The sequence below is a fragment of the Vigna unguiculata genome, unplaced genomic scaffold (genome assembly GCF_037176805.1).
Source record: "Vigna unguiculata cultivar grain cowpea cultivar isolate G323 ecotype 2 unplaced genomic scaffold, ASM3717680v1 ptg000295l, whole genome shotgun sequence".
In the NCBI taxonomy this organism is placed as follows: domain Eukaryota; kingdom Viridiplantae; phylum Streptophyta; class Magnoliopsida; order Fabales; family Fabaceae; genus Vigna; species Vigna unguiculata.
In genome coordinates this window covers 17501-31347 of record NW_028196930.1, presented here as the reverse complement: position 1 = coordinate 31347, position 13847 = coordinate 17501, and the positions used below count along the sequence as shown (strand labels likewise).

General features: G+C 32.6%; 1 non-coding gene across 1 annotated transcript; it reads left to right on the top strand.

Annotated features, from left to right (window-relative positions):
* Positions 1-1982: 1982 nt before the first annotated feature.
* TRNAR-UCU (transfer RNA arginine (anticodon UCU)) lies at positions 1983-2054 on the top strand. Its single transcript has one exon. It is a non-coding gene; the product is annotated as a tRNA-Arg (tRNA).
* The last annotated feature ends 11793 nt before the right edge of the window (positions 2055-13847 follow it).

Sequence of the window (13847 nt, the reverse complement as noted above, 5' to 3'; positions counted from 1 at the left end):
TTCTTTGTCGTTTTTTAATTATCTTGGAGATTTCATAATGCTTACTCTAAAACTTTTTGTTTATACGGTAGTGATCTTTTTCGTTTCTCTTTTCATCTTCGGATTCCTATCTAACGATCCAGGACGTAATCCAGGACGTGAAGAATAGAATAAGAAAAAAGTGGATTCTGTGTTTTCTTGCTTGTGCGGAATTTTGAAATATTTTTAGGATTTTCTCTATTTTAACATCTTTAACTAGTAAATAAAAAAAACAAGTTCAAAAAAAAATACCAAATTATCAACGGAAAGAGAGGGATTCGAACCCTCGGTACAAGAATTTGTACAACGGATTAGCAATCCGACGCTATAGTCCACTCAGCCATCTCTCCCCAATTGAAAAAAAAAAGAATTACTTTGTTTATGTTATATCACATAAACAAGAAGAACAAAAAGGGAGCTTAAAAAAAAAAGAGACTTGCTTTTTTTTTATTCTTTTTTATCTTATCTATCTTTTTTTTATTATTCTATATATTTTAGTTTTCTTTTTTTCTTTTTATACAGCCAATGAGCCCGGCCAGTACCTAGTCGGGCTCTTTTTCTTTTATTCCCATGAATATTGAAGAAAAATTCTTTATTTGAATATATTTTATTCGAAAAAAAAATATTTGTAAAAATATTTGTAATTAAAAAAAAAATAAGAGATACGGATAGATTCCTATGAGATAAAACCAAAATAAGATAATATAAAAATGTTCTCTTTTCTTACTCCCTCTCTTTTTTCTGGTAACGTAAATTGTATATATATATAACCTTCAGCAAAATAAAAAAATGAAAATTATCCCGTTTTTCAAATTTCATTAGAAGATTCTCTAATGAAACATGTCAATACTCGACTTATTAGAATATTATGCCTCCCATTTCTTTATTTTGTCTGATTGCTTTGTTCAACAAAAGATACAATAATGATATTGTAGCGGGTATAGTTTAGTGGTAAAAGTGCGATTCGTTTCAAGGACCCCCCAAAAGTTAAGGGATCCCCCATTTGATTCATATGCCGATCAAAAACTTTATTTTTTACTTAAAGGGACTCCTTTATACCCCTCGATGAATTATTTGCGGTATAATATACATTATTGTAATTTGTATACAAGAAGAATCAAATCGAATTTGACAAATTGAGTTTTAAAATTATGAAACATAAGTTTTTGGAATTGGATCTATAATCCGAATTTTTTGAGTATTACTAAAGGATCTATGGAGAGAAATATACAAAGTTTCTTTCTAATCGTAACTAAATCTTCCATTTTTTTGCATAGTAAAAATTGAAGCAAAATAGCTATTAAACGATTCTTTTAGTTTACTAGAGACATCGACATTTTTTTAGCTCGACGGAAATTTTCTTCTTTTCCTAAAGATTTTCTGAAATAGAAATAGAGAACGAAGTAACTAGAAAAAAAACATAGATTGTTAGAATATTGCTCTTCTAGAGGGATCATCTAAAAAGCAAGATATTTGAAACCTATTCATACAAAAAGGCTGACATAGATGTTATGGGTCAATTTTTTTTATTGTCCATCTCTTCATTCCGTAAAGGAGCCGAATGAAACAAAAGTTTCACGTTCAGTTTTGAATTAGAGACGTTAAATCAAAATGATGAATCAACGTCGACTATAACCCTTAGCCTTCCAAGCTAACGATGCGGGTTCGATTCCCGCTACCCGCTTCTATTTTATTCTATTTAAATCTATCTTTTTTCTTCGAGAATGAATCTAGAATTCTTAAAGAATTTGTCAATTCTTCATTTTCATTTCTTAATTTAGTTTTAGTTATATATATTCAATTATATTCAATTGATTTTTCTTTTTTATTTTTTTTTTCTTTTATTCTAAATATTTGATTTATTTTATTTTTATAATTTCTAGAATTCTTTATATTTGTTTGATTCTTTAATCTTTTTAATAAGGTTTAGTTAAAAAGGTTAAAGAATCAAATATAAAATAGAAGCGTCCATTGTCTAATGGATAGGACAGAGGTCTTCTAAACCTTAGGTATAGGTTCAAATCCTATTGGACGCAAGTTGTTTGCATATCTAATTTCAACCTTGTCCTTCTATTTTTTTTGATTTATTACATTTTGATTCGAATTCATTATATATAATATTCAAATGAAATAAAAACATATTAAAAGATACTAATTATAAAAATTGGAAAATTGAATTACAAAATTATTTAATGATTCATCAATTTTTTTCTACTTGTTCCTGGAATAAAAAGAGTTCCATCTGTTCTTTAATAGCGTCCTTTAAAAGGGCTTCTGCTTCCCCAGTGAATGTCTTGGTAGAAGATATGATTTCTTTGAATTGAGGTTTATTCGTCTTTAAGTAAGCACGTAACTCAACAAGAAATTTCCTTACCTGTCCAATTTCTAATGAATCAAGATAACCATTCGTTCCGGTATAAATAGTTACTATCTGTTCTTCCACAGTAAGAGGAGCTGATTGGGATTGTTTAAGCAACTCGCGCAATCGTTGACCTCTTGCTAATTGATTTTGAGTAGCTTTATCTAGATCAGAAGCGAATTGTGCAAAAGCTTCTAATTCTGCGAATTGTGCTAATTCCAATTTTAATTTACCAGCTACTTGTTTCATGGCTTTGATTTGAGCCGCCGATCCAACTCTGGAAACTGAAATACCAACATTAATAGCGGGTCTTATTCCAGCATTGAATAGATCGGCCGATAAGAATATTTGGCCATCTGTAATGGAAATTACATTCGTAGGAATATAAGCTGAAACATCTCCCGATTGAGTTTCAACTATTGGTAAAGCAGTCATACTTCCTTCGCCTAACTGAGAACTTAATTTAGCGGCTCTTTCCAAAAGACGCGAATGTAAATAAAAAACATCCCCTGGATAAGCTTCGCGACCTGGTGGTCTTCGTAATAGAAGAGACATTTGCCGATAAGCCTGTGCTTGTTTGGAGAGATCGTCATAAATGATTAAAGTGTGACGTTCACGGTACATAAAATATTCAGCCAGAGCTGCTCCTGTATAAGGCGCGAGGTATTGTAATGTAGCTGGAGAATCCGCTGTTTCAGCTACTACAATAGTGTATTCCATTGCTCCTCTTTCTTGTAAGGTAGTCACCACTTGAGCCACAGAAGATGCTTTTTGACCAACAGCTACATAAACACATATTACATTTTGTCCCTGTTGATTGAGAATTGTATCTGTGGCTACTGCTGTTTTACCTGTTTGTCTATCTCCAATAATTAATTCTCGCTGGCCCCGTCCTATGGGGATCATCGAATCAATAGCAATAAGTCCTGTTTGGAGAGGCTCATATACCGAACGTCTTGAAATAATACCGGGAGCGGGAGATTCTATTAATCGAGATTCCGAAGCTGAAATTTCTCCTCGACCGTCAATTGGTTTAGCCAGGGCATTTATAACACGACTCAAATAAGCTTCACTTACAGGTATCTGAGCAATTCTTCCTGTTGCTTTTACTGAACTTCCCTCTTGTATCAGCAAACCATCACCCATTAATACAACACCAACATTTTTTGATTCCAAATTCAAAGCAATGCCTATAGTACCTTCTTCAAATTCCACCAATTCACCCGCCATTACTTCATCAAGACCATAAATACGAGCAATACCATCGCCTACTTGAAGTACGGTACCAGTATTTACAATTTTTACTTCTGTATTATATTGCTCAATGCGTTCACGGATAATTTTACTAATTTCATCTGCACGAATGGTTACCATGAAAATATCTTAAATTTATTTTTTATAAGAAAAAAATGATGCCTATACTCTATTGTATAATAGAAAGCCTAATCAGTTATTTTTTTATTTCATCATCCCAAACATGCCAATATTAGCACTAACAGTACGTAAATGTAACTCGTTGTTCAAGCAACTATTTAGAGTTCCTAGAGCTCCCTGTAAGGCTTGTTGTAAAACCCGCTGTCGAACTTGATTAATAACTCTTTGTTGTTCAAAATCAATAGCTTCGTTTTTGTAATTTTCTAATTGTTCCAAAGTCGTATAAATTGAATTAATTAAATTCAATTTTTCTCGTTTGATCTCAGAATAGCCATTCACCCGAAACAGATCTGCTTCTGTTTCAACTTTCCTTAAGCGGGCCTGGGCTTTTTCGAGCTGTTCAATGGCGTTTTCCTGTAATTCTTCTGAGTTTCGAATAGTTCTCCAGATTTTCTGTTTTCGATTATCTAATAAATCACGTAATGAAAGTAGACTCTCTTTCCATCCATTTCAAAATGTCTATGATCTCTTCCCGAACCAAACATGAATCTTTCGATTCATTTGGCTCTCACACTCAATTACTTATCGGAAATTTACCAATTTTTTATGTAATGAGCCTATCCTCTCTTCTCTATTCAAAGTGAAAACAATTACCAATATAAGACTAGAATATTCGGAGGACTCTTTTGACCAAACAAATATATGTCAACAAAGTTGTTTTTTTATTCAAATCCAAAGACTTCTTTTGAATTTATACATAGGTCATCCATCGATTACGCATCGTACAAAGGGGAGGTTTAAATTCACCCGTTTTTTATTTCTCGCCATAAATAGGATTCAAGCCATTTTTTTTATCGACATGAGTGTTTTATATCGAAAAAAAATCGAATAATTTTTTTGAAACCGTTTCCTTTCTGTATTAATATAGCGGTAGAAAGAGTACTACACTGCGTATAGACTTCAAACTCTTTTTAACCATGGTAATAGTCCAAAATTTTTGGTAAATAGAGAATCAAAGTGGATTACCAATAAAGCGCGAAATGCTATGGTTCTTTAAGATTTTTCTTAATTTATTCAAAAAAGAAAATGAATTCAGAAGTAATTCGCGGGATTCTGCACATTTTCTTAATTCTAACTAAACTAAAAAGTGCAGTTTGGTTAAATCCAATTTATTCTTTGAAATAAACAACTCGCACACACTCCCTTTCCAAAAAAAACCAGTAGACCTAACACTACACTAAGATTTATTGGATTTGTTGCTAAAATATCGGTATTAAACACGAAACTTCCGGCGGATGGCCAGGAGCCCAAACAAAGGAAAGAATCGGTTATATTTTTCATATGATCTCATCTCCTCTTATGAATAGACTAATTATCTTTCTAATATTCCTATTAGATAGATAATATAATAATCTAATTGGAATATATAATTATAGAATTTGATATAATTTGGATTGGTCAATCAATTGGAAGATTCCCTAAAAGAATGATACTTCTTAGAATTAGATACCAGTTCTTTTATCAATTGCAAAATCTATCTAGTTTGAACACTTTCAAAAAATTATCTTAAAAGAAATAAAATAAAAGAGGGGTTCATTGGACTAAACAAAAAGAAGAAAGAGGGTGAATAAGTATGTGAATACCTTTCAATTAGTCCTTCTCCTGTGTTCTTATCCGAACAGATAAAGAATTGTAGGAGTGAATTATTAATATAATTCGAAAAAGGAAGTCCACATATGTATTTTTATCTTTTTAGGATTAAACAAAAGGATTAGCAAATAAAAGTGCTAATGCTACAACCAGCCCGTAAATTGTTAAAGCTTCCATAAAAGCCAGACTAAGTAATAAAGTACCCCGTATTTTTCCCTCTGCCTCTGGTTGTCGTGCAATCCCCTCTACAGCTTGCCCTGCGGCAGTGCCTTGACCAACCCCAGGTCCAATAGAAGCAAGCCCTACGGCCAATCCAGCAGCAATAACAGAAGCGGCAGAAATAATTGGATTCATGAGAATTTCCTCGTAACCTACATATAAAAGAAAGAAATAGTTAATGATATAATCGACTAATAAATTCTGACTTCATTTTTCAATTACCAAGACTTTTTCAGTTAAAGTAATTAATAAAAATAAGAATTAAAAATTGAAAATAATAGTTATTAAACGAATTACTTCGAGATTTCTTTTTTCGTCTCGAACTACATAGTTTTGGGGGTGAATCTGTATAATCTTTGTTCTTCTCTTACCTTAATTTTGGAATCATTCTTTGAATTCTTCGTTTTTTTATACAATTTCTTTAGTTTTTTAATTTTCAATTCACAATTAGAGCTGAAACGCAAGGACTTTGCTTTTCTATCCCTATAGAAATTGACAGTAATAGCGAGGCCTTTTTTATATAGAAAAGATTAGTTATTTCAGATATATGGTTAGTTCATATAAAACTAGTTCATCTATAATATCATATCACATATACATAGGTTTCTTCTATGCTGTAAACTAATTTTCTTTGTGTTTTAGATTCAATCGAAATTGAAATTCATTCTTTGAAACCTAAAAAACCTTGACTGATCCCCTCACTTCTATTTTTTTTATCATGTTTTTTTTTAAGCTCCCCTTCCCTCTTTTCTTATTCTCTTATCCCATATGGATACAATCAATCTAAATAAATTCATTCGATTTCATTAATGTTTCAAAGAAATATAGGAAATTGGGTGATCTAAATGTTTTTAATTATCTTTTGATCAATTGTTGAATTAAATGTGAATCAAACGAGAATCTACTAACATTCTATATAGTATCTTTTTATCACACATTGTAAACGTAAATATCATACAGAATTCTAATTCTAGCTATTCATTTTTTTTGAATATCCAAACTAATATATACTAATCGAATAGATCTATCTATATCTATCTATATATCTATAGATAGATGTTTATTTTGTAGATTCTATTGAGCCACAATATATGTGTGGCAAGCTAAACAAAAAAGACTATTTTTGAGAAAACTAGTCAATGATGGCCTTCAATGGATTCACCTATATAAGCCGCAGCTAAAGTAGCAAAAATGAGAGCTTGAATACCGCTTGTGAATAATCCAAGGAACATGACAGGTATAGGAACTACTAAAGGTACTAAAGAAACAAGAACAACAACTACTAATTCATCAGCTAATATATTTCCGAAAAGTCGAAAACTAAGGGATAAGGGTTTTGTGAAATCTTCTAATATGTTAATCGGTAAAAGGATTGGAGTTGGTTGGATGTATTTACTAAAATAAGCTAATCCTTTTTTTGAAAGACCCGCATAGAAATATGCAACTGATGTAAGTAAAGCTAATGCAACGGTAGTATTTATATCATTTGTGGGTGCAGCTAACTCCCCATGAGGTAATTGGATGATTTTCCAAGGTAAAAGAGCCCCTGACCAATTAGAAACAAAAATAAATAGAAACAAAGTTCCAATAAAAGGAACCCACGGACCATATTCTTCTCCAATCTGAGTTTTGCTCACGTCTCGAATGAATTCAAGAACATATTCAAATAAATTCTGACCGAAAGTGGGAATGGTTTGCAGATTTCGAATAACTAGAATGGCTGAAACCAATAAGATAGCAATTACAACCCAAGAAGTAATAAGTACTTGGGCATGTACTAGGAAACCCCCTATTTGCCAATAGAAATGTTGACCTACTTCCACAGCAGATATATCGTATAATCTTTTTAATGTGTTGATAGAGCATAATAAAACATTCATATTGTCCTGTCCTCTAAAAAAAGAAGTTGAAAAAAGGGAATTATTTTTATTCAAACATCTCCTTTCCCTTTTGATTTGTCTACTTTCATTTTTGATTTTGAATACCGATACTAATTACATAAAATTTTTGTTTGTTTTCTATTTTCATTTTTGTGCAATTTCTTACTAGTATAGTAAGCGATTCCATAAATCTATGAACCCCTCGAAGCAAATTCAAGAATTTTTTATCTTATTATTAATCAAGAATTTCGTATATATCTAGACCGACCCTCACAAATTGCAAAAACTAATTTGTTAAGAATTAATCGAATTGAGGCTATAGCATCATCATTAGCTGGAATTGAAATATCAGCGAGGTCCGGGTCACTATTTGTATCAATTAAACAAATTGTTGGAATTTCCAAAGTTATACATTCTCGAAGAGCCGTATATTCTTCTTGTTGATCGACGATTATTACAATATCTGGTAAGCCCTTCATATATTTAATGCCGCCAAGATATGTTTCCAATTGAGCTAATTGTCTCTTCAATATAGCGGCATCTTTTTTTGGAAAACTATGAAATCTCCCCGTCTTTTGTTGCATTCTCAAGTCCCTGAACTTTTGAAGTCGTGTTTTTGTAGTATACCAATTCGTTAACATACCGCCGAGCCATTTTTTATTAACATAATGACACCGAGCTCTTATTGCAGCCCGCGCTACTGAATCAGCTGCTTTTTTTTTTGTACCAACAATTAAGAATTGTTTTCCCCCACTTGCTGCATCAAAAACTAAATCACAAGATTCTGATAAAAACCGAGCAGTTCTAATAAGATTTGTAATATGAATACCCTTACGCTTTGCAGAAATATAAGGTGACATTTTAGGATTCCATTTTCTAGTACCGTGGCCAAAATGAACACCAGCTTCCATCATCTCTTCCAAAATTATGTTCCAATATCTTTTTGTCATTTATAATTATCCCCACACTTTTCTTTCATTTCCAAATAGAAATTAGATCAATTTTTTGAAATGAAAGAAAGAGACCCAGTATACTGAAATAGAAAAAAATAAGTGTTCCGAAGGAACCTTCTCTTCTACTGAAAATTTGCCGTTGATAAAAAAAAGATCGGGCCATTTTTTCTATTTCATTGAATATGATTCGTTTATTTATTATGTTTCTTTTATTATACAAAATATATACAAAATAAAGTGACCGGAGATGAATACGACCTTAAGAATCATTATTTTAGGAATTCTTAAATCCTAGATTATTTTGATGTATCACATAAATTCTTTTTTTTGTTTCCGGGGTAATCTTGTTATATTGCCTTTGCTTTGAACGGTATATTATTCTTTTGAATCCAGTACCAACTGGCATCATTCCCCCTAAAACAACGTTCTCTTTCAGACCTTTCAACCAATCTATGCGACCCCGGAGAGCGGCTTTTGATAAAACTCTAGCAGTTTCTTGAAAACTTGCTTCAGATATGAAACTTTGAGTATTCAAAGATGTTTTTGTTATCCCCAATAATAGAACTCGATAGCAGATCGACTCTTCTAAGGAACGCCCAGCTCGTTCGGCCCGCAACAATCCAATTAGTTCGCCAGGCAAAAAAACATTAGACATTCCATCTTCTGAAACCAATACTTTTGATGTTATTTGACGCACAATAATTTCTATATGTCTATTATGAATGTGAACTCCCTGGGATCGATAAACTTTTTGAATTTGATTAACCAAAGAAATACGACTTTGCGCTATAGTTAGCTCAGCACTAATGAAGAATCCCCAAGGAATGCCAAGAATTCTTGTTATACGCCCATTCCAAGTATCCACTCTCTTTTCTAGGTTTATGGATATTGAATCAATCGAACGAACTTCCAATACCTGTTCTACTTTTGGAAGACCTTGTGTTATATCACCTGATCTCGATTTTTGATATATAAATGTAACTAATATATCTCCTTCAGAAAGTATTTCTCCATAATGACCATGAACAGTTGTTCCAGGAGTCGCCAAATAAGGGTTAGCCGATCTTATTCCTACAGAATCCATTTGAACAGTTAGAATTTGACCCGATTTAAGGTGTGGTTCATTTTTCGTTTGAACTATACATACATTTTCGCAAATAAATTGACCAAGACTTATTATGGGAAACGTTTTTTTTTCACAATAATTATGATGGAAAAAATGCCAATTCAAATAGAATGGATTTAAAAGGATGTTACTAGATAGATCAGATTTATAAATGATCTCGTTTTCGTCTATTAAATAATATTTTAATACTTGAAAAGTTTCTTTTAATTTGTCAAGTTGCCCGTTTTTATTTATCGAGATCTGATTATTAGTAATTAAAAGGTAAAAATAAAAATGGGCAACTTGAAGGGCTATTCCTAAAGGACCTAACGAATTTTGAATTGGAATCAGAGGATCTCTTTGAATTGGATTTATTTCTTCTTTTATCCCATTGTAATATTTTCCATCGTGGAATGATCGTATTTGAAAACAATTCGATGATGACAAAATTATTAAAGATCGGCATTTCTCATTTCTATTCAACAACATATGAATAGTTCCATGATTTTGACTAAGTGATTGTTGAACTTTTTCCCTCGGATCTATAAAAAAAAATGGATTGATGTTGGTCCAGTCCGACTCATTATCCAAGATAAATCTTGAACCGAGCGGATCTTTCCTTTTTCTTATATATGAAATATGGGATTTTCCTAAGTCCATTTTTAAGAAATATCTAACCAAACCTTTTATACTTAGTTCAACAAAAGAAGCATGCCCTTTTTCGATAGAAGACAATTTTTTGTCTTGATCCCAATTTAAGACTAAACAAGTCCGAACTAATTGAATACTTGTATTAGAATTAGAAATTCCCCGAATTGATTTTCCATTTCCAGAAAGAATATAATGAATAATTTGAAGTTCCAAATTATCTCTTTCTTGTAACATATCTTGGGAAAAAAATTGGATTAAATTGATCCTATCTTCTATTTCATATAAAATGACCGGTCGAACCAAAACAAAATACTTTTTTTTCATAATTGTGATCCATTGAGCATAGATCCAATTTTTCATTTTTTTTTTTGATCCTTTTGAATTTTTTTTTACCGTTCTCGGTGGTATCAACATGGCACTCGTGCCGGGATATCTTATCCATTTCTCCGGGAAAATAGATATTCCCGGAAAATATTTTTAATTGAATCTTTTTTTTTTTCTTCTCCAATCGAACCAACCCGCTTACTTGACTTCTTATATTTACAGTGATTGGTGTATCTACTTCAATAATACTATTGTTCCGTACCATTATGGAAGAAAATTCTGGTAAAATATACACTTCTTCGGGAATGAAAAAAAATTGATCTACTTTAATTTGGTATTTTGTCTTAAATTCTTGAATTCCTGGATACTCGATTAAAAAATCCTCTTTTTTAAAAATGTAATTTATATCAATAGTCCTATATTTAGTAATACCCGAGCTCTGTGTTCGGTATTGAGGATCATCGAAATAAGCAAAAATACTATTTCTACGAAAAATACCATGGATTGGTATTTCAATCGAGATACTGGAATCTAACATTAGTGCTTTGTCTCGTTCTTGAATCGATTGGAATTGAAATGGAATAATGAATCGATTTCTCCGCCTCTTTGCTAATAAATCCGTAGTATCGTGAAAAATAGCAGGATGTGTAAAATGACAATGATCTTTACATAGGATTTGATTATTTTTTGAATAATCTGAAATCCTTCTTTCTTTTTTTTCAGAAGGAGTGAAACGAAACAAATTATGTCTTACTTTATTATTACTTGCTAAATGGTTACAAATATCTCTTTCTCCTGTAGAAAGATAATGAATGTTCAATTGATCTTGATCTTTTCGGGTTGAAAAAGAGACTGAAGCGGATCTGTCTGATTTTCCTGATAAAATCCATAAATGACTTGTTTTTGGTAAGATATGGACATTACTATATTTAAATTCTGATGCATGATACACATCCGTACTCCAATGCATTTCTCCTTCTAAGTCAGAATAAACATGTTTTCGAACTTTTTCTTTTAAATTAAAAGTATATGTTCCTGCGAGAATCTCGGCAATCACTTGTTCTGATTTTACATATTGATTATTTTGAACTAATAGAAAACTTTTTGGTGGAATAGTCACATTATGTATAATGTCACCATTTTCAATACTAACATACAAGTCTATATAACATAGAAAAGCAGGATGCCCGTGACGTGTACGTGTAGGATGAACCAAATCCTCATTGAATTTAATTTTTCCATTATAAGGTGCTCGCACCTGTTCGGCAGTCCCCCCTGTGAATACTCCGCCAGTATGAAAAGTTCTTAATGTTAATTGAGTGCCCGGTTCTCCAATGGATTGGCCCGCAATAATACCTACAGCTTCTCCTAATTCCACCAAGTGACCTTGAGTAGGACTTTGACCATAACACAATCGACAGATCCAAGATGTATTCCTACAGGTAAAAGGAGTTCGTATAGATATTGGTTGTGTTTGAAAGGTTTTCAATCGATTGAAAAGTCCAATTCCAATATCTTGATTTCTAATGGCAATGCATCGTGAACCTCTGTATATATCGTCTGCTAATACACGACCAATTAATGTTTGTGTCCAACTACTTTCCGGCATCGTTTCATTCTGGGTATTTACTGAAATTCCTCGAATGGTACCACAATCTGTTCGACGTATAACAATATGTTGAACCACTTCAACAAGTCTACGTGTAAGATATCCAGCATCTGATGTTCGTACAGCAGTATCTACAACCCCTTTACGAGCTCCGTAGCAAGAAATTATATATTCTGTTAAAGATAGCCCTTCGCGTAAATTGCTTTGAATAGGTAAATCAATCATTTGTCCTTGTGGATCCGACATTAATCCTCTCATACCTACTAATTGGTGTACTTGAGATGCATTTCCTCTAGCTCCCGAAAAGGACATTATATGGACTGGATTAAAAGGATCGGTCATTCTAAAATTAGGATTCATTTCTTGTCGAAAATATTCACTTGTAGCATACCATATCTCAATGGATTGGCGTAATTTTTCTACTGCATGTACATTTCCATAATGATGCTGTTTTTCCAAAATCAAATTTTGGTGTTCAGCATCTCGGACTAGCCATCCTTTCGAAGGTATTGTTAAAAGGTCATCAATTCCTAATGAAATGGATGTAGCCGTAGCTTGGCGGAATCCCAGAGTCTTGACTTGATCCAGGATATGTGATGTATATGCCATTCCGAAGTGATCTATTAATCTGCTAATAAGTCGTTTAATGGCAGTTCCACCTATCACTTTATTGTGAAACATTAGATTGGTCCGTTCTGCCATAAGTACCTCCCTATTCCACTCAGTGGGATTCATTCAGTTCAACAATGGATTTGAGTCAATGATTGAAAAACTGCCTTTTCTTTATCTTAATTTGTGTAGAAATTGAGAAATTAAAAAACTAAGATCCTTGTTAAATGTTAAATCATGAAGATTTGAATTTACACCAGTATCATAAATTTGTTTATCTTAGATACAACCATCTATATGATTAGATACCATATGAATAGGCTCGGCAAAAACCTTGTACAGCTTCTTCGATTTCTCGATAAAAAGAAATATGACCTACGTTGGTTCGAATGTAAATAGAACGAATTTGTTTTTTTGTACTTCTTACTACTAGATAATGCCCATAAATTTCATGATAGGTGCCTAAAGATTCATAGTGAACTTCGATAGGAACTTCTCTTGACGAAATAATGCGTAGATCTAGTCGCCACCGGAGCCACAAAGGACTATCGAAGGTTATTCTTTTCTGTTGATAAGCTCCAATTGCATCATAGGAATTCCAAAAAAAAGGTTCTTTTTTTTTCGTATACTTATAGTTTTTTTGGGGAATTCTTTCATTTTTCAAATTTCTGCAATTACGTGGATTATACCTATTTGAAGAAATACCCCGACGATTCCCATTCGTTAATATGTAAAGTCCAATAAGCATATCTTGAGTTGGTACAGAAATTGGATCCGCGATAGCTGGAGACAAGAGGTTTGTATGAGAAAACATAAGTAAACGTGCTTCTGCTTGAGCTTCTAAGGATAAAGGCACATGAACAGCCATTTGATCGCCATCAAAGTCTGCATTGAATCCCTTACAAACTAATGGATGCAAACAAATAGCACGCCCCTCTACTAAAATGGGTTGGAATGCCTGTATACCTAATCTATGCAGAGTAGGTGCTCTATTTAGCAATACGGGATGTCCCTGCATAACTTCTTGAAGTATTTCCCATACAATCGGTTCTTTTTGCCGAATTTTACTCTTAGCAATTCCTATGTTGGAAGCAAA